The sequence below is a fragment of the Chiloscyllium punctatum genome, chromosome 36 (genome assembly GCF_047496795.1).
Source record: "Chiloscyllium punctatum isolate Juve2018m chromosome 36, sChiPun1.3, whole genome shotgun sequence".
Taxonomy (NCBI): Eukaryota; Metazoa; Chordata; class Chondrichthyes; order Orectolobiformes; family Hemiscylliidae; genus Chiloscyllium; species Chiloscyllium punctatum.
Window position 1 is genome coordinate 34,443,517 of NC_092774.1, and position 17,227 is coordinate 34,460,743.

The 17,227-nt window shown below is 46.8% G+C and overlaps 5 non-coding genes across 5 annotated transcripts; all 5 read right to left on the reverse strand.

Annotated features, from left to right (window-relative positions):
* Window positions 1-1,053: 1,053 nt before the first annotated feature.
* trnan-guu (transfer RNA asparagine (anticodon GUU)) lies at window positions 1,054-1,127 on the reverse strand. Its single transcript has one exon. It is a non-coding gene; the product is annotated as a tRNA-Asn (tRNA).
* A 3,286-nt stretch (window positions 1,128-4,413) lies between these two features.
* trnan-guu (transfer RNA asparagine (anticodon GUU)) lies at window positions 4,414-4,487 on the reverse strand. The gene has a single exon. It is a non-coding gene; the product is annotated as a tRNA-Asn (tRNA).
* A 3,285-nt stretch (window positions 4,488-7,772) lies between these two features.
* Window positions 7,773-7,846, reverse strand: trnan-guu (transfer RNA asparagine (anticodon GUU)). The gene has a single exon. It is a non-coding gene; the product is annotated as a tRNA-Asn (tRNA).
* Window positions 7,847-11,131: 3,285 nt separating this feature from the next.
* trnan-guu (transfer RNA asparagine (anticodon GUU)) lies at window positions 11,132-11,205 on the reverse strand. Its single transcript has one exon. It is a non-coding gene; the product is annotated as a tRNA-Asn (tRNA).
* Window positions 11,206-14,490: 3,285 nt separating this feature from the next.
* Window positions 14,491-14,564, reverse strand: trnan-guu (transfer RNA asparagine (anticodon GUU)). Its single transcript has one exon. It is a non-coding gene; the product is annotated as a tRNA-Asn (tRNA).
* Between the last annotated feature and the right edge of the window lie 2,663 nt (window positions 14,565-17,227).

Consider the following 17,227-nt stretch of genomic DNA (forward strand, 5'->3'; position numbering starts at 1 on the left):
ACAATGAGAAAGATTAATTGGGGTGTGTGAAGAAGCTGTGAGCTGCATTTCAAACAGGGAGGTGGAGTCAGATGCATCATCCATTGGCCCCGGCCCTGTGCGTATCTCACGCCACCATGCTGCAGAGTTCTGACGTTAGCACGGACATGCGCAGCAATGGGTTCATTCACAAGGCGAACAACCAAAGATAATCACCGTCACTGATTCCCTTCCACAGGCCCAACTTGGTGAAGCAGTATCTTTCACTGGCAAAGGAAACACCCTTGTCCTCAGGTGCCTGCTTCATTTCGATCACGATTTCAAGCACCTCACTCTTCTAGTCTCATTTCCAAACACTTTGCTCATAGCCTCAAAAGAAGCTCTGCGGGTATCTGCTTGTTCCACCCGAACAGGCAGTGGGTTGCAGATTCCCACCAGTCCCAATTTGAGTGAAATATCTTTCCCCCTCCACTGATTTGAATCTTAAAGAAGAAGCCGGGGAGCAAGCTCCCTTTCTTTTCGACGACATTTCTCATTTTGTACTCGGCAGGGTTCACACCTGCGAGGGGAAACCGCAATGGATTTCATGTACATCGCATTAACCACTCGGCCCACGAATACAGAACCACACTGACAGCTTGACTTCCCAGGCCTGTCTGCCTATGGAGCTGAGAAAGAGTGAATCATCGCAGAGTTTGTTTGAATCCAATCACTTCACAGTGATTCGAAAGGGTTAAATATCGGCACATGGTGTTTGCAGATATTTCGGTGTTTCACCCCAAAAGATGAAATGAACTTTCAGTTAGAAATTGCAGGAGGAACTCAGCAGGTCAGGCAACATCTGTGGAAAGAGAATCAGAGGCAACATTTCAAAATTGTGTTTTCACCGACAGGTACTGTCAAACCTGCCTAGTTTCTCTTTTGGTCTCGTCTTCTCAGCAAACGCAGTCCCTTCCGTTAGACATCAATTCAATTCAGAAACCCCTTTGTGGAGAAGATTTCCGTTGGGGGAAAATTTTCCTGACGCCATTAAAAGCGCACAGCTTCGAAGCCAAAGAAGGGCAGCGAACACACCGCCCCTGGGTGGGCTCGAACCACCAACCTTTCGGTTAACAGCCGAACGCGCTGACCAATTGCGCCACAGAGACAGGCGCTGGCTTGGGCTGCACCATCGCCTGGTGATTTTATACTTCAGCCTCCCCGGCGAGAATTACAATTGTCGTCTATCAGTTTTACTTTTCCATAATCAAGCCTGGGAGATCTCTTGTGGAGATACCGGGGACAGTCTGCAGACACATCCATGTCACGAGGAGCTAGCTTTCTTACTCCGGGGCCGTCGCCCTTCCAGCCTTTCAGTGTTTTGCCTGTTCCCGAGTTCTCTCGTTGGCTCGCAGGGGAGAAGGGGTTTGAATTCATGATGTGCAGGAACGACAATTCTTTCATTGTCTCAGATCAGTTCATGTGCCAAGAACATCAGAGTCAACCTCCCGGCCTCGTCAACAAGGGGACGGTGTCTGGACTGTCTCTGCTCAATCGGACCGGTCATCTTTCATTCTCCTCGAAATCCGCTTCGCAAAGTGTTTCTAAAGGTTCACAAAGCTGGAGACTGGGATTTCTGTGTTGCTTCATGAACATTTGAACAGTTTTCCATTTCCTAACTGACAATATTTTGCCAAAATCTCTTCCAATTGTACGCCTTGCCTCATGTCCAGGGATGAGGAATTTCCATTTTGGGGAGACATTCCCAAGATGGAGAATGTTCGCTTTGGAGCAAAGAAGGAAAACTGGAGATTTCCTGGGGCTGTTGGTCACGATGGAGGAAGAAGCGGTGGGAATGGGCAGTTTAATGATCAGAAGAACCAATTGCCACTGACCAGAGTCAGTTACCAGAGGACAGGGATTGAAGTTCTTGAATGAAAAGCAGCACTTGTGCCTAATAAACACAGAGAATACTGCAGAAAGCCAACGGGTCGAGCAGCATCTGTGGAAAGGGAAACAGAGCTGACGTTGTGAGTCTGGTACGTTGTTTGTTCAGAACCCGAGTTTCCTGCATGGCAATCAATTCCCAGACATGAGAAAACGGGTCTTTATTGAGACGGGTTTTGTGAAGTTTGAGCGATAATGCAACCAACAGGAAGTCATTTAAAATCGCCAGCGAAGAAATCATAGCCAGCAGGTTACCACCCTGGGCGGGGAGCCCCAAAGGATCTCTACGCCAACACCTTAAGTGTTCGGCCACAACTACACGCCCAAAGTTGTGGTCTAAACTTTCTCATGGAATAGTTCTAACAGGAAAGGTGAGTATTGGGCTTGTCCTGTCCGCGCCATAGCCCCAACGTATCCTGTTGCCCTGGATTTGATCAGGACAGAGGAGGCTGATGGGAGATCGAATTGAACTACACACATTGATGAGAGATAGAGCGGCTGGGAAGGATCCATTCCCATGCGTAGAGAGATTAATAATCAGGGCCGAAAATAAGGAGCCACTTCAAGAAATTTGGGGTTCATTCAGCAAAGCTAATGTATGACTGTTCACAGGAAATTGTGATGAAAGTCTCTCGAGTTATTTTGATGAGAAGTGTTGATGATGCTAATACAATCGATAGGATGAACGTAGATTGGTAAATGTATTTGGTGACAGTTCTGTTCTAGCCCTGTGAGCGAAACCTGGATCTGAAGGAGTAGAAGGGACATTAACAACATCGATCTGAAATTGGACACGTGACAAGGAACAGAGCCATCATGAACAGTTGGCTTTTGAACTGGAGAAGGTTTCTCGTGAAATTCGCTTGAGGCTTGAGGTATGCAAGGTCAAGATAATTTAGGTAAAACACGGAAACGCTATCCTCATTAGCAGACAGTGAAAGGATTACAAGACACAAATTAAACATTTTCGACAAGTGATACAGGGGACTGGGAAGATAAGTATTATAAACTGTGAACAGCAAAGTTCTGGAGCACAACACATACATTCAAAGACCGAAAACATCCAGGTCCTGATTAATCAGATTGCATTGTAGTGCATGTTTGCAAAACATCCACTTGCAATGTCCTACAAAAGAGTGACAAAACCCATCCCTGTCAGCCCAGGATAGAAAATCCGAAGGGATGAACGTTTGCTGATTTTCTGAAGATTCACAGAGCTTGGACTGGGTTTTGGTGATTGTTTCTTTTCCACTCCCAGGAGCCGCAGTGTTTGAGGCGTTGAGTTGGGGAGAATAAAATGTGCCCGTGAGCAGCATGTGGGGCTATTTCAGCTTCCCCTCATATGACTGCGCTGTGAGTTGACTCAGATGTTCTCAGGGACATTTACTGACGCGAGACAGTGAAAGGATTCTCATTCCCGCAGATCGGGAATTCAAACCGTATGCCGGCTACAGGACAATGAGAAAGATTAATTGGGGTGTGTGAAGAAGCTGTGAGCTGCATTTCAAACAGGGAGGTGGAGTCAGATGCATCATCCATTGGCCCCGGCCCTGTGCGTATCTCACGCCACCATGCTGCAGAGTTCTGACGTTAGCACGGACATGCACAGCAATGGGTTCATTCACAAGGCGAACAACCAAAGATAATCACCGTCACTGATTCCCTTCCACAGGCCCAACTTGGTGAAGCAGTATCTTTCACTGGCAAAGGAAACACCCTTGTCCTCAGGTGCCTGCTTCATTTCGATCACGATTTCAAGCACCTCACTCTTCTAGTCTCATTTCCAAACACTTTGCTCATAGCCTCAAAAGAAGCTCTGCGGGTATCTGCTTGTTCCACCCGAACAGGCAGTGGGTTGCAGATTCCCACCAGTCCCAATTTGAGTGAAATATCTTTCCCCCTCCACTGATTTGAATCTTAAAGAAGAAGCCGGGGAGCAAGCTCCCTTTCTTTTCGACGACATTTCTCATTTTGTACTCGGCAGGGTTCACACCTGCGAGGGGAAACCGCAATGGATTTCATGTACATCGCATTAACCACTCGGCCCACGAATACAGAACCACACTGACAGCTTGACTTCCCAGGCCTGTCTGCCTATGGAGCTGAGAAAGAGTGAATCATCGCAGAGTTTGTTTGAATCCAATCACTTCACAGTGATTCGAAAGGGTTAAATATCGGCACATGGTGTTTGCAGATATTTCGGTGTTTCACCCCAAAAGATGAAATGAACTTTCAGTTAGAAATTGCAGGAGGAACTCAGCAGGTCAGGCAACATCTGTGGAAAGAGAATCAGAGGCAACATTTCAAAATTGTGTTTTCACCGACAGGTACTGTCAAACCTGCCTAGTTTCTCTTTTGGTCTCGTCTTCTCAGCAAACGCAGTCCCTTCCGTTAGACATCAATTCAATTCAGAAACCCCTTTGTGGAGAAGATTTCCGTTGGGGGAAAATTTTCCTGACGCCATTATAAGCGCACAGCTTCGAAGCCAAAGAAGGGCAGCGAACACACCGCCCCTGGGTGGGCTCGAACCACCAACCTTTCGGTTAACAGCCGAACGCGCTGACCAATTGCGCCACAGAGACAGGCGCTGACTTGGGCTGCACCATCGCCTGGTGATTTATAATTCAGCCTCCCCGCCGAGAATTACAATTGTCGTCTATCAGTTTTACTTTTCCATAATCAAGCCTGGGAGATCTCTTGTGGAGATACCGGGGACAGTCTGCAGACACATCCATGTCACGAGGAACTAGCTTTCTTACTCCGGGGCCGTCGCCCTTCCAGCCTTTCAGTGTTTTGCCTGTTCCCGAGTTCTCTCGTTGGCTCGCAGGGGAGAAGGGGTTTGAATTCATGATGTGCAGGAACGACAATTCTTTCATTGTCTCAGATCAGTTCATGTGCCAAGAACATCAGAGTCAACCTCCCGGCCTCGTCAACAAGGGGACGGTGTCTGGACTGTCTCTGCTCAATCGGACCGGTCATCTTTCATTCTCCTCGAAATCCGCTTCGCAAAGTGTTTCTAAAGGTTCACAAAGCTGGAGACTGGGATTTCTGTGTTGCTTCATGAACATTTGAACAGTTTTCCATTTCCTAACTGACAATATTTTGCCAAAATCTCTTCCAATTGTACGCCTTGCCTCATGTCCAGGGATGAGGAATTTCCATTTTGGGGAGACATTCCCAAGATGGAGAATGTTCGCTTTGGAGCAAAGAAGGAAAACTGGAGATTTCCTGGGGCTGTTGGTCACGATGGAGGAAGAAGCGGTGGGAATGGGCAGTTTAATGATCAGAAGAACCAATTGCCACTGACCAGAGTCAGTTACCAGAGGACAGGGATTGAAGTTCTTGAATGAAAAGCAGCACTTGTGCCTAATAAACACAGAGAATACTGCAGAAAGCCAACAGGTCGAGCAGCATCTGTGGAAAGGGAAACAGAGCTGACGTTGTGAGTCTGGTACGTTGTTTGTTCAGAACCCGAGTTTCCTGCATGGCAATCAATTCCCAGACATGAGAAAACGGGTCTTTATTGAGACGGGTTTTGTGAAGTTTGAGCGATAATGCAACCAACAGGAAGTCATTTAAAATCGCCAGCGAAGAAATCATAGCCAGCAGGTTACCACCCTGGGCGGGGAGCCCCAAAGGATCTCTACGCCAACACCTTAAGTGTTCGGCCACAACTACACGCCCAAAGTTGTGGTCTAAACTTTCTCATGGAATAGTTCTAACAGGAAAGGTGAGTATTGGGATTGTCCTGTCCGCGCCATAGCCCCAACGGTTCCTGTTGCCCTGGATTTGATCAGGACAGAGGAGGCTGATGGGAGATCGAATTGAACTACACACATTGATGAGAGATAGAGCGGCTGGGAAGGATCCATTCCCATGCGTAGAGAGATTAATAATCAGGGCCGAAAATAAGGAGCCACTTCAAGAAATTTGGGGTTCATTCAGCAAAGCTAATGTATGACTGTTCACAGAAAATTGTGATGAAAGTCTCTCGAGTTATTTTGATGAGAAGTGTTGATGATGCTAATACAATCGATAGGATGAACGTAGATTGGTAAATGTATTTGGTGACAGTTCTGTTCTAGCCCTGTGAGCGAAACCTGGATCTGAAGGAGTAGAAGGGACATTAACAACATCGATCTGAAATTGGACACGTGACAAGGAACAGAGCCATCATGAACAGTTGGCTTTTGAACTGGAGAAGGTTTCTCGTGAAATTCGCTTGAGGCTTGAGGTATGCAAGGTCAAGATAATTTAGGTAAAACACGGAAACGCTATCCTCATTAGCAGACAGTGAAAGGATTACAAGACACAAATTAAACATTTTCGACAAGTGATACAGGGGACTGGGAAGATAAGTATTATAAACTGTGAACAGCAAAGTTCTGGAGCACAACACATACATTCAAAGACCGAAAACATCCAGGTCCTGATTAATCAGATTGCATTGTAGTGCATGTTTGCAAAACATCCACTTGCAATGTCCTACAAAAGAGTGACAAAACCCATCCCTGTCAGCCCAGGATAGAAAATCCGAAGGGATGAACGTTTGCTGATTTTCTGAAGATTCACAGAGCTTGGACTGGGTTTTGGTGATTGTTTCTTTTCCACTCCCAGGAGCCGCAGTGTTTGAGGCGTTGAGTTGGGGAGAATAAAATGTGCCCGTGAGCAGCATGTGGGGCTATTTCAGCTTCCCCTCATATGACTGCGCTGTGAGTTGACTCAGATGTTCTCAGGGACATTTACTGACGCGAGACAGTGAAAGGATTCTCATTCCCGCAGATCGGGAATTCAAACCGTATGCCGGCTACAGGACAATGAGAAAGATTAATTGGGGTGTGTGAAGAAGCTGTGAGCTGCATTTCAAACAGGGAGGTGGAGTCAGATGCATCATCCATTGGCCCCGGCCCTGTGCGTATCTCACGCCACCATGCTGCAGAGTTCTGACGTTAGCACGGACATGCGCAGCAATGGGTTCATTCACAAGGCGAACAACCAAAGATAATCACCGTCACTGATTCCCTTCCACAGGCCCAACTTGGTGAAGCAGTATCTTTCACTGGCAAAGGAAACACCCTTGTCCTCAGGTGCCTGCTTCATTTCGATCACGATTTCAAGCACCTCACTCTTCTAGTCTCATTTCCAAACACTTTGCTCATAGCCTCAAAAGAAGCTCTGCGGGTATCTGCTTGTTCCACCCGAACAGGCAGTGGGTTGCAGATTCCCACCAGTCCCAATTTGAGTGAAATATTTTTCCCCCTCCACTGATTTGAATCTTAAAGAAGAAGCCGGGGAGCAAGCTCCCTTTCTTTTCGACGACATTTCTCATTTTGTACTCGGCAGGGTTCACACCTGCGAGGGGAAACCGCAATGGATTTCATGTACATCGCATTAACCACTCGGCCCACGAATACAGAACCACACTGACAGCTTGACTTCCCAGGCCTGTCTGCCTATGGAGCTGAGAAAGAGTGAATCATCGCAGAGTTTGTTTGAATCCAATCACTTCACAGTGATTCGAAAGGGTTAAATATCGGCACATGGTGTTTGCAGATATTTCGGTGTTTCACCCCAAAAGATGAAATGAACTTTCAGTTAGAAATTGCAGGAGGAACTCAGCAGGTCAGGCAACATCTGTGGAAAGAGAATCAGAGGCAACATTTCAAAATTGTGTTTTCACCGACAGGTACTGTCAAACCTGCCTAGTTTCTCTTTTGGTCTCGTCTTCTCAGCAAACGCAGTCCCTTCCGTTAGACATCAATTCAATTCAGAAACCCCTTTGTGGAGAAGATTTCCGTTGGGGGAAAATTTTCCTGACGCCATTAAAAGCGCACAGCTTCGAAGCCAAAGAAGGGCAGCGAACACACCGCCCCTGGGTGGGCTCGAACCACCAACCTTTCGGTTAACAGCCGAACACGCTGACCAATTGCGCCACAGAGACAGGCGCTGACTTGGGCTGCACATCGCCTGGTGATTTTATAATTGAGCCTCCCCGCCGAGAATTACAGTTGTCGTCTATCAGTTTTACTTTTCCATAATCAAGCCTGGGAGATCTCTTGTGGAGATACCGGGGACAGTCTGCAGACACATCCATGTCACGAGGAACTAGCTTTCTTACTCCGGGGCCGTCGCCCTTCCAGCCTTTCAGTGTTTTGCCTGTTTCCGAGTTCTCTCGTTGGCTCGCAGGGGAGAAGGGGTTTGAATTCATGATGTGCAGGAACGACAATTCTTTCATTGTCTCAGATCAGTTCATGTGCCAAGAACATCAGAGTCAACCTCCCGGCCTCGTCAACAAGGGGACGGTGTCTGGACTGTCTCTGCTCAATCGGACCGGTCATCTTTCATTCTCCTCGAAATCCGCTTCGCAAAGTGTTTCTAAAGGTTCACAAAGCTGGAGACTGGGATTTCTGTGTTGCTTCATGAACATTTGAACATTTTTCCATTTCCTAACTGACAATATTTTGCCAAAATCTCTTCCAATTGTACGCCTTGCCTCATGTCCAGGGATGAGGAATTTCCATTTTGGGGAGACATTCCCAAGGTGGAGAATGTTCGCTTTGGAGCAAAGAAGGAAAACTGGAGATTTCCTGGGGCTGTTGGTCACGATGGAGGAAGAAGCGGTGGGAATGGGCAGTTTAATGATCAGAAGAACCAATTGCCACTGACCAGAGTCAGTTACCAGAGGACAGGGATTGAAGTTCTTGAATGAAAAGCAGCACTTGTGCCTAATAAACACAGAGAATACTGCAGAAAGCCAACGGGTCGAGCAGCATCTGTGGAAAGGGAAACAGAGCTGACGTTGTGAGTCTGGTACGTTGTTTGTTCAGAACCCGAGTTTCCTGCATGGCAATCAATTCCCAGACATGAGAAAACGGGTCTTTATTGAGACGGGTTTTGTGAAGTTTGAGCGATAATGCAACCAACAGGAAGTCATTTAAAATCGCCAGCGAAGAAATCATAGCCAGCAGGTTACCACCCTGGGCGGGGAGCCCCAAAGGATCTCTACGCCAACACCTTAAGTGTTCGGCCACAACTACACGCCCAAAGTTGTGGTCTAAACTTTCTCATGGAATAGTTCTAACAGGAAAGGTGAGTATTGGGATTGTCCTGTCCGCGCCATAGCCCCAACGGTTCCTGTTGCCCTGGATTTGATCAGGACAGAGGAGGCTGATGGGAGATCGAATTGAACTACACACATTGATGAGAGATAGAGCGGCTGGGAAGGATCCATTCCCATGCGTAGAGAGATTAATAATCAGGGCCGAAAATAAGGAGCCACTTCAAGAAATTTGGGGTTCATTCAGCAAAGCTAATGTATGACTGTTCACAGAAAATTGTGATGAAAGTCTCTCGAGTTATTTTGATGAGAAGTGTTGATGATGCTAATACAATCGATAGGATGAACGTAGATTGGTAAATGTATTTGGTGACAGTTCTGTTCTAGCCCTGTGAGCGAAACCTGGATCTGAAGGAGTAGAAGGGACATTAACAACATCGATCTGAAATTGGACACGTGACAAGGAACAGAGCCATCATGAACAGTTGGCTTTTGAACTGGAGAAGGTTTCTCGTGAAATTCGCTTGAGGCTTGAGGTATGCAAGGTCAAGATAATTTAGGTAAAACACGGAAACGCTATCCTCATTAGCAGACAGTGAAAGGATTACAAGACACAAATTAAACATTTTCGACAAGTGATACAGGGGACTGGGAAGATAAGTATTATAAACTGTGAACAGCAAAGTTCTGGAGCACAACACATACATTCAAAGACCGAAAACATCCAGGTCCTGATTAATCAGATTGCATTGTAGTGCATGTTTGCAAAACATCCACTTGCAATGTCCTACAAAAGAGTGACAAAACCCATCCCTGTCAGCCCAGGATAGAAAATCCGAAGGGATGAACGTTTGCTGATTTTCTGAAGATTCACAGAGCTTGGACTGGGTTTTGGTGATTGTTTCTTTTCCACTCCCAGGAGCCGCAGTGTTTGAGGCGTTGAGTTGGGGAGAATAAAATGTGCCCGTGAGCAGCATGTGGGGCTATTTCAGCTTCCCCTCATATGACTGCGCTGTGAGTTGACTCAGATGTTCTCAGGGACATTTACTGACGCGAGACAGTGAAAGGATTCTCATTCCCGCAGATCGGGAATTCAAACCGTATGCCGGCTACAGGACAATGAGAAAGATTAATTGGGGTGTGTGAAGAAGCTGTGAGCTGCATTTCAAACAGGGAGGTGGAGTCAGATGCATCATCCATTGGCCCCGGCCCTGTGCGTATCTCACGCCACCATGCTGCAGAGTTCTGACGTTAGCACGGACATGCGCAGCAATGGGTTCATTCACAAGGCGAACAACCAAAGATAATCACCGTCACTGATTCCCTTCCACAGGCCCAACTTGGTGAAGCAGTATCTTTCACTGGCAAAGGAAACACCCTTGTCCTCAGGTGCCTGCTTCATTTCGATCACGATTTCAAGCACCTCACTCTTCTAGTCTCATTTCCAAACACTTTGCTCATAGCCTCAAAAGAAGCTCTGCGGGTATCTGCTTGTTCCACCCGAACAGGCAGTGGGTTGCAGATTCCCACCAGTCCCAATTTGAGTGAAATATTTTTCCCCCTCCACTGATTTGAATCTTAAAGAAGAAGCCGGGGAGCAAGCTCCCTTTCTTTTCGACGACATTTCTCATTTTGTACTCGGCAGGGTTCACACCTGCGAGGGGAAACCGCAATGGATTTCATGTACATCGCATTAACCACTCGGCCCACGAATACAGAACCACACTGACAGCTTGACTTCCCAGGCCTGTCTGCCTATGGAGCTGAGAAAGAGTGAATCATCGCAGAGTTTGTTTGAATCCAATCACTTCACAGTGATTCGAAAGGGTTAAATATCGGCACATGGTGTTTGCAGATATTTCGGTGTTTCACCCCAAAAGATGAAATGAACTTTCAGTTAGAAATTGCAGGAGGAACTCAGCAGGTCAGGCAACATCTGTGGAAAGAGAATCAGAGGCAACATTTCAAAATTGTGTTTTCACCGACAGGTACTGTCAAACCTGCCTAGTTTCTCTTTTGGTCTCGTCTTCTCAGCAAACGCAGTCCCTTCCGTTAGACATCAATTCAATTCAGAAACCCCTTTGTGGAGAAGATTTCCGTTGGGGGAAAATTTTCCTGACGCCATTAAAAGCGCACAGCTTCGAAGCCAAAGAAGGGCAGCGAACACACCGCCCCTGGGTGGGCTCGAACCACCAACCTTTCGGTTAACAGCCGAACACGCTGACCAATTGCGCCACAGAGACAGGCGCTGACTTGGGCTGCACATCGCCTGGTGATTTTATAATTGAGCCTCCCCGCCGAGAATTACAGTTGTCGTCTATCAGTTTTACTTTTCCATAATCAAGCCTGGGAGATCTCTTGTGGAGATACCGGGGACAGTCTGTAGACACATCCATGTCACGAGGAACTAGCTTTCTTACTCCGGGGCCGTCGCCCTTCCAGCCTTTCAGTGTTTTGCCTGTTTCCGAGTTCTCTCGTTGGCTCGCAGGGGAGAAGGGGTTTGAATTCATGATGTGCAGGAACGACAATTCTTTCATTGTCTCAGATCAGTTCATGTGCCAAGAACATCAGAGTCAACCTCCCGGCCTCGTCAACAAGGGGACGGTGTCTGGACTGTCTCTGCTCAATCGGACCGGTCATCTTTCATTCTCCTCGAAATCCGCTTCGCAAAGTGTTTCTAAAGGTTCACAAAGCTGGAGACTGGGATTTCTGTGTTGCTTCATGAACATTTGAACATTTTTCCATTTCCTAACTGACAATATTTTGCCAAAATCTCTTCCAATTGTACGCCTTGCCTCATGTCCAGGGATGAGGAATTTCCATTTTGGGGAGACATTCCCAAGGTGGAGAATGTTCGCTTTGGAGCAAAGAAGGAAAACTGGAGATTTCCTGGGGCTGTTGGTCACGATGGAGGAAGAAGCGGTGGGAATGGGCAGTTTAATGATCAGAAGAACCAATTGCCACTGACCAGAGTCAGTTACCAGAGGACAGGGATTGAAGTTCTTGAATGAAAAGCAGCACTTGTGCCTAATAAACACAGAGAATACTGCAGAAAGCCAACGGGTCGAGCAGCATCTGTGGAAAGGGAAACAGAGCTGACGTTGTGAGTCTGGTACGTTGTTTGTTCAGAACCCGAGTTTCCTGCATGGCAATCAATTCCCAGACATGAGAAAACGGGTCTTTATTGAGACGGGTTTTGTGAAGTTTGAGCGATAATGCAACCAACAGGAAGTCATTTAAAATCGCCAGCGAAGAAATCATAGCCAGCAGGTTACCACCCTGGGCGGGGAGCCCCAAAGGATCTCTACGCCAACACCTTAAGTGTTCGGCCACAACTACACGCCCAAAGTTGTGGTCTAAACTTTCTCATGGAATAGTTCTAACAGGAAAGGTGAGTATTGGGATTGTCCTGTCCGCGCCATAGCCCCAACGGTTCCTGTTGCCCTGGATTTGATCAGGACAGAGGAGGCTGATGGGAGATCGAATTGAACTACACACATTGATGAGAGATAGAGCGGCTGGGAAGGATCCATTCCCATGCGTAGAGAGATTAATAATCAGGGCCGAAAATAAGGAGCCACTTCAAGAAATTTGGGGTTCATTCAGCAAAGCTAATGTATGACTGTTCACAGAAAATTGTGATGAAAGTCTCTCGAGTTATTTTGATGAGAAGTGTTGATGATGCTAATACAATCGATAGGATGAACGTAGATTGGTCAATGTATTTGGTGACAGTTCTGTTCTAGCCCTGTGAGCGAAACCTGGATCTGAAGGAGTAGAAGGGACATTAACAACATCGATCTGAAATTGGACACGTGACAAGGAACAGAGCCATCATGAACAGTTGGCTTTTGAACTGGAGAAGGTTTCTCGTGAAATTCGCTTGAGGCTTGAGGTATGCAAGGTCAAGATAATTTAGGTAAAACACGGAAACGCTATCCTCATTAGCAGACAGTGAAAGGATTACAAGACACAAATTAAACATTTTCGACAAGTGATACAGGGGACTGGGAAGATAAGTATTATAAACTGTGAACAGCAAAGTTCTGGAGCACAACACATACATTCAAAGACCGAAAACATCCAGGTCCTGATTAATCAGATTGCATTGTAGTGCATGTTTGCAAAACATCCACTTGCAATGTCCTACAAAAGAGTGACAAAACCCATCCCTGTCAGCCCAGGATAGAAAATCCGAAGGGATGAACGTTTGCTGATTTTCTGAAGATTCACAGAGCTTGGACTGGGTTTTGGTGATTGTTTCTTTTCCACTCCCAGGAGCCGCAGTGTTTGAGGCGTTGAGTTGGGGAGAATAAAATGTGCCCGTGAGCAGCATGTGGGGCTATTTCAGCTTCCCCTCATATGACTGCGCTGTGAGTTGACTCAGATGTTCTCAGGGACATTTACTGACGCGAGACAGTGAAAGGATTCTCATTCCCGCAGATCGGGAATTCAAACCGTATGCCGGCTACAGGACAATGAGAAAGATTAATTGGGGTGTGTGAAGAAGCTGTGAGCTGCATTTCAAACAGGGAGGTGGAGTCAGATGCATCATCCATTGGCCCCGGCCCTGTGCGTATCTCACGCCACCATGCTGCAGAGTTCTGACGTTAGCACGGACATGCGCAGCAATGGGTTCATTCACAAGGCGAACAACCAAAGATAATCACCGTCACTGATTCCCTTCCACAGGCCCAACTTGGTGAAGCAGTATCTTTCACTGGCAAAGGAAACACCCTTGTCCTCAGGTGCCTGCTTCATTTCGATCACGATTTCAAGCACCTCACTCTTCTAGTCTCATTTCCAAACACTTTGCTCATAGCCTCAAAAGAAGCTCTGCGGGTATCTGCTTGTTCCACCCGAACAGGCAGTGGGTTGCAGATTCCCACCAGTCCCAATTTGAGTGAAATATTTTTCCCCCTCCACTGATTTGAATCTTAAAGAAGAAGCCGGGGAGCAAGCTCCCTTTCTTTTCGACGACATTTCTCATTTTGTACTCGGCAGGGTTCACACCTGCGAGGGGAAACCGCAATGGATTTCATGTACATCGCATTAACCACTCGGCCCACGAATACAGAACCACACTGACAGCTTGACTTCCCAGGCCTGTCTGCCTATGGAGCTGAGAAAGAGTGAATCATCGCAGAGTTTGTTTGAATCCAATCACTTCACAGTGATTCGAAAGGGTTAAATATCGGCACATGGTGTTTGCAGATATTTCGGTGTTTCACCCCAAAAGATGAAATGAACTTTCAGTTAGAAATTGCAGGAGGAACTCAGCAGGTCAGGCAACATCTGTGGAAAGAGAATCAGAGGCAACATTTCAAAATTGTGTTTTCACCGACAGGTACTGTCAAACCTGCCTAGTTTCTCTTTTGGTCTCGTCTTCTCAGCAAACGCAGTCCCTTCCGTTAGACATCAATTCAATTCAGAAACCCCTTTGTGGAGAAGATTTCCGTTTGGGGAAAATTTTCCTGACGCCATTAAAAGCGCACAGCTTCGAAGCCAAAGAAGGGCAGCGAACACACCGCCCCCGGGTGGGCTCGAACCACCAACCTTTCGGTTAACAGCCGAACGCGCTGACCAATTGCGCCACAGAGACAGGCGCTGACTTGGGCTGCACCATCGCCTGGTGATTTTATACTTCAGCCTCCCCGCCGAGAATTACAATTGTCGTCTATCAGTTTTACTTTTCCATAATCAAGCCTGGGAGATCTCTTGTGGAGATACCGGGGACAGTCTGCAGACACATCCATGTCACGAGGAACTAGCTTTCTTACTCCGGGGCCGTCGCCCTTCCAGCCTTTCAGTGTTTTGCCTGTTCCCGAGTTCTCTCGTTGGCTCGCAGGGGAGAAGGGGTTTGAATTCATGATGTGCAGGAACGACAATTCTTTCATTGTCTCAGATCAGTTCATGTGCCAAGAACATCAGAGTCAACCTCCCGGCCTCGTCAACAAGGGGACGGTGTCTGGACTGTCTCTGCTCAATCGGACCGGTCATCTTTCATTCTCCTCGAAATCCGCTTCGCAAAGTGTTTCTAAAGGTTCACAAAGCTGGAGACTGGGATTTCTGTGTTGCTTCATGAACATTTGAACATTTTTCCATTTCCTAACTGACAATATTTTGCCAAAATCTCTTCCAATTGTACGCCTTGCCTCATGTCCAGGGATGAGGAATTTCCATTTTGGGGAGACATTCCCAAGGTGGAGAATGTTCGCTTTGGAGCAAAGAAGGAAAACTGGAGATTTCCTGGGGCTGTTGGTCACGATGGAGGAAGAAGCGGTGGGAATGGGCAGTTTAATGATCAGAAGAACCAATTGCCACTGACCAGAGTCAGTTACCAGAGGACAGGGATTGAAGTTCTTGAATGAAAAGCAGCACTTGTGCCTAATAAACACAGAGAATACTGCAGAAAGCCAACGGGTCGAGCAGCATCTGTGGAAAGGGAAACAGAGCTGACGTTGTGAGTCTGGTACGTTGTTTGTTCAGAACCCGAGTTTCCTGCATGGCAATCAATTCCCAGACATGAGAAAACGGGTCTTTATTGAGACGGGTTTTGTGAAGTTTGAGCGATAATGCAACCAACAGGAAGTCATTTAAAATCGCCAGCGAAGAAATCATAGCCAGCAGGTTACCACCCTGAGCGGGGAGCCCCAAAGGATCTCTACGCCAACACCTTAAGTGTTCGGCCACAACTACACGCCCAAAGTTGTGGTCTAAACTTTCTCATGGAATAGTTCTAACAGGAAAGGTGAGTATTGGGATTGTCCTGTCCGCGCCATAGCCCCAACGGTTCCTGTTGCCCTGGATTTGATCAGGACAGAGGAGGCTGATGGGAGATCGAATTGAACTACACACATTGATGAGAGATAGAGCGGCTGGGAAGGATCCATTCCCATGCGTAGAGAGATTAATAATCAGGGCCGAAAATAAGGAGCCACTTCAAGAAATTTGGGGTTCATTCAGCAAAGCTAATGTATGACTGTTCACAGAAAATTGTGATGAAAGTCTCTCGAGTTATTTTGATGAGAAGTGTTGATGATGCTAATACAATCGATAGGATGAACGTAGATTGGTCAATGTATTTGGTGACAGTTCTGTTCTAGCCCTGTGAGCGAAACCTGGATCTGAAGGAGTAGAAGGGACATTAACAACATCGATCTGAAATTGGACACGTGACAAGGAACAGAGCCATCATGAACAGTTGGCTTTTGAACTGGAGAAGGTTTCTCGTGAAATTCGCTTGAGGCTTGAGGTATGCAAGGTCAAGATAATTTAGGTAAAACACGGAAACGCTATCCTCATTAGCAGACAGTGAAAGGATTACAAGACACAAATTAAACATTTTCGACAAGTGATACAGGGGACTGGGAAGATAAGTATTATAAACTGTGAACAGCAAAGTTCTGGAGCACAACACATACATTCAAAGACCGAAAACATCCAGGTCCTGATTAATCAGATTGCATTGTAGTGCATGTTTGCAAAACATCCACTTGCAATGTCCTACAAAAGAGTGACAAAACCCATCCCTGTCAGCCCAGGATAGAAAATCCGAAGGGATGAACGTTTGCTGATTTTCTGAAGATTCACAGAGCTTGGACTGGGTTTTGGTGATTGTTTCTTTTCCACTCCCAGGAGCCGCAGTGTTTGAGGCGTTGAGTTGGGGAGAATAAAATGTGCCCGTGAGCAGCATGTGGGGCTATTTCAGCTTCCCCTCATATGACTGCGCTGTGAGTTGACTCAGATGTTCTCAGGGACATTTACTGACGCGAGACAGTGAAAGGATTCTCATTCCCGCAGATCGGGAATTCAAACCGTATGCCGGCTACAGGACAATGAGAAAGATTAATTGGGGTGTGTGAAGAAGCTGTGAGCTGCATTTCAAACAGGGAGGTGGAGTCAGATGCATCATCCATTGGCCCCGGCCCTGTGCGTATCTCACGCCACCATGCTGCAGAGTTCTGACGTTAGCACGGACATGCGCAGCAATGGGTTCATTCACAAGGCGAACAACCAAAGATAATCACCGTCACTGATTCCCTTCCACAGGCCCAACTTAGTGAAGCAGTATCTTTCACTGGCAAAGGAAACACCCTTGTCCTCAGGTGCCTGCTTCATTTCGATCACGATTTCAAGCACCTCACTCTTCTAGTCTCATTTCCAAACACTTTGCTCATAGCCTCAAAAGAAGCTCTGCGGGTATCTGCTTGTTCCACCCGAACAGGCAGTGGGTTGCAGATTCCCACCAGTCCCAATTTGAGT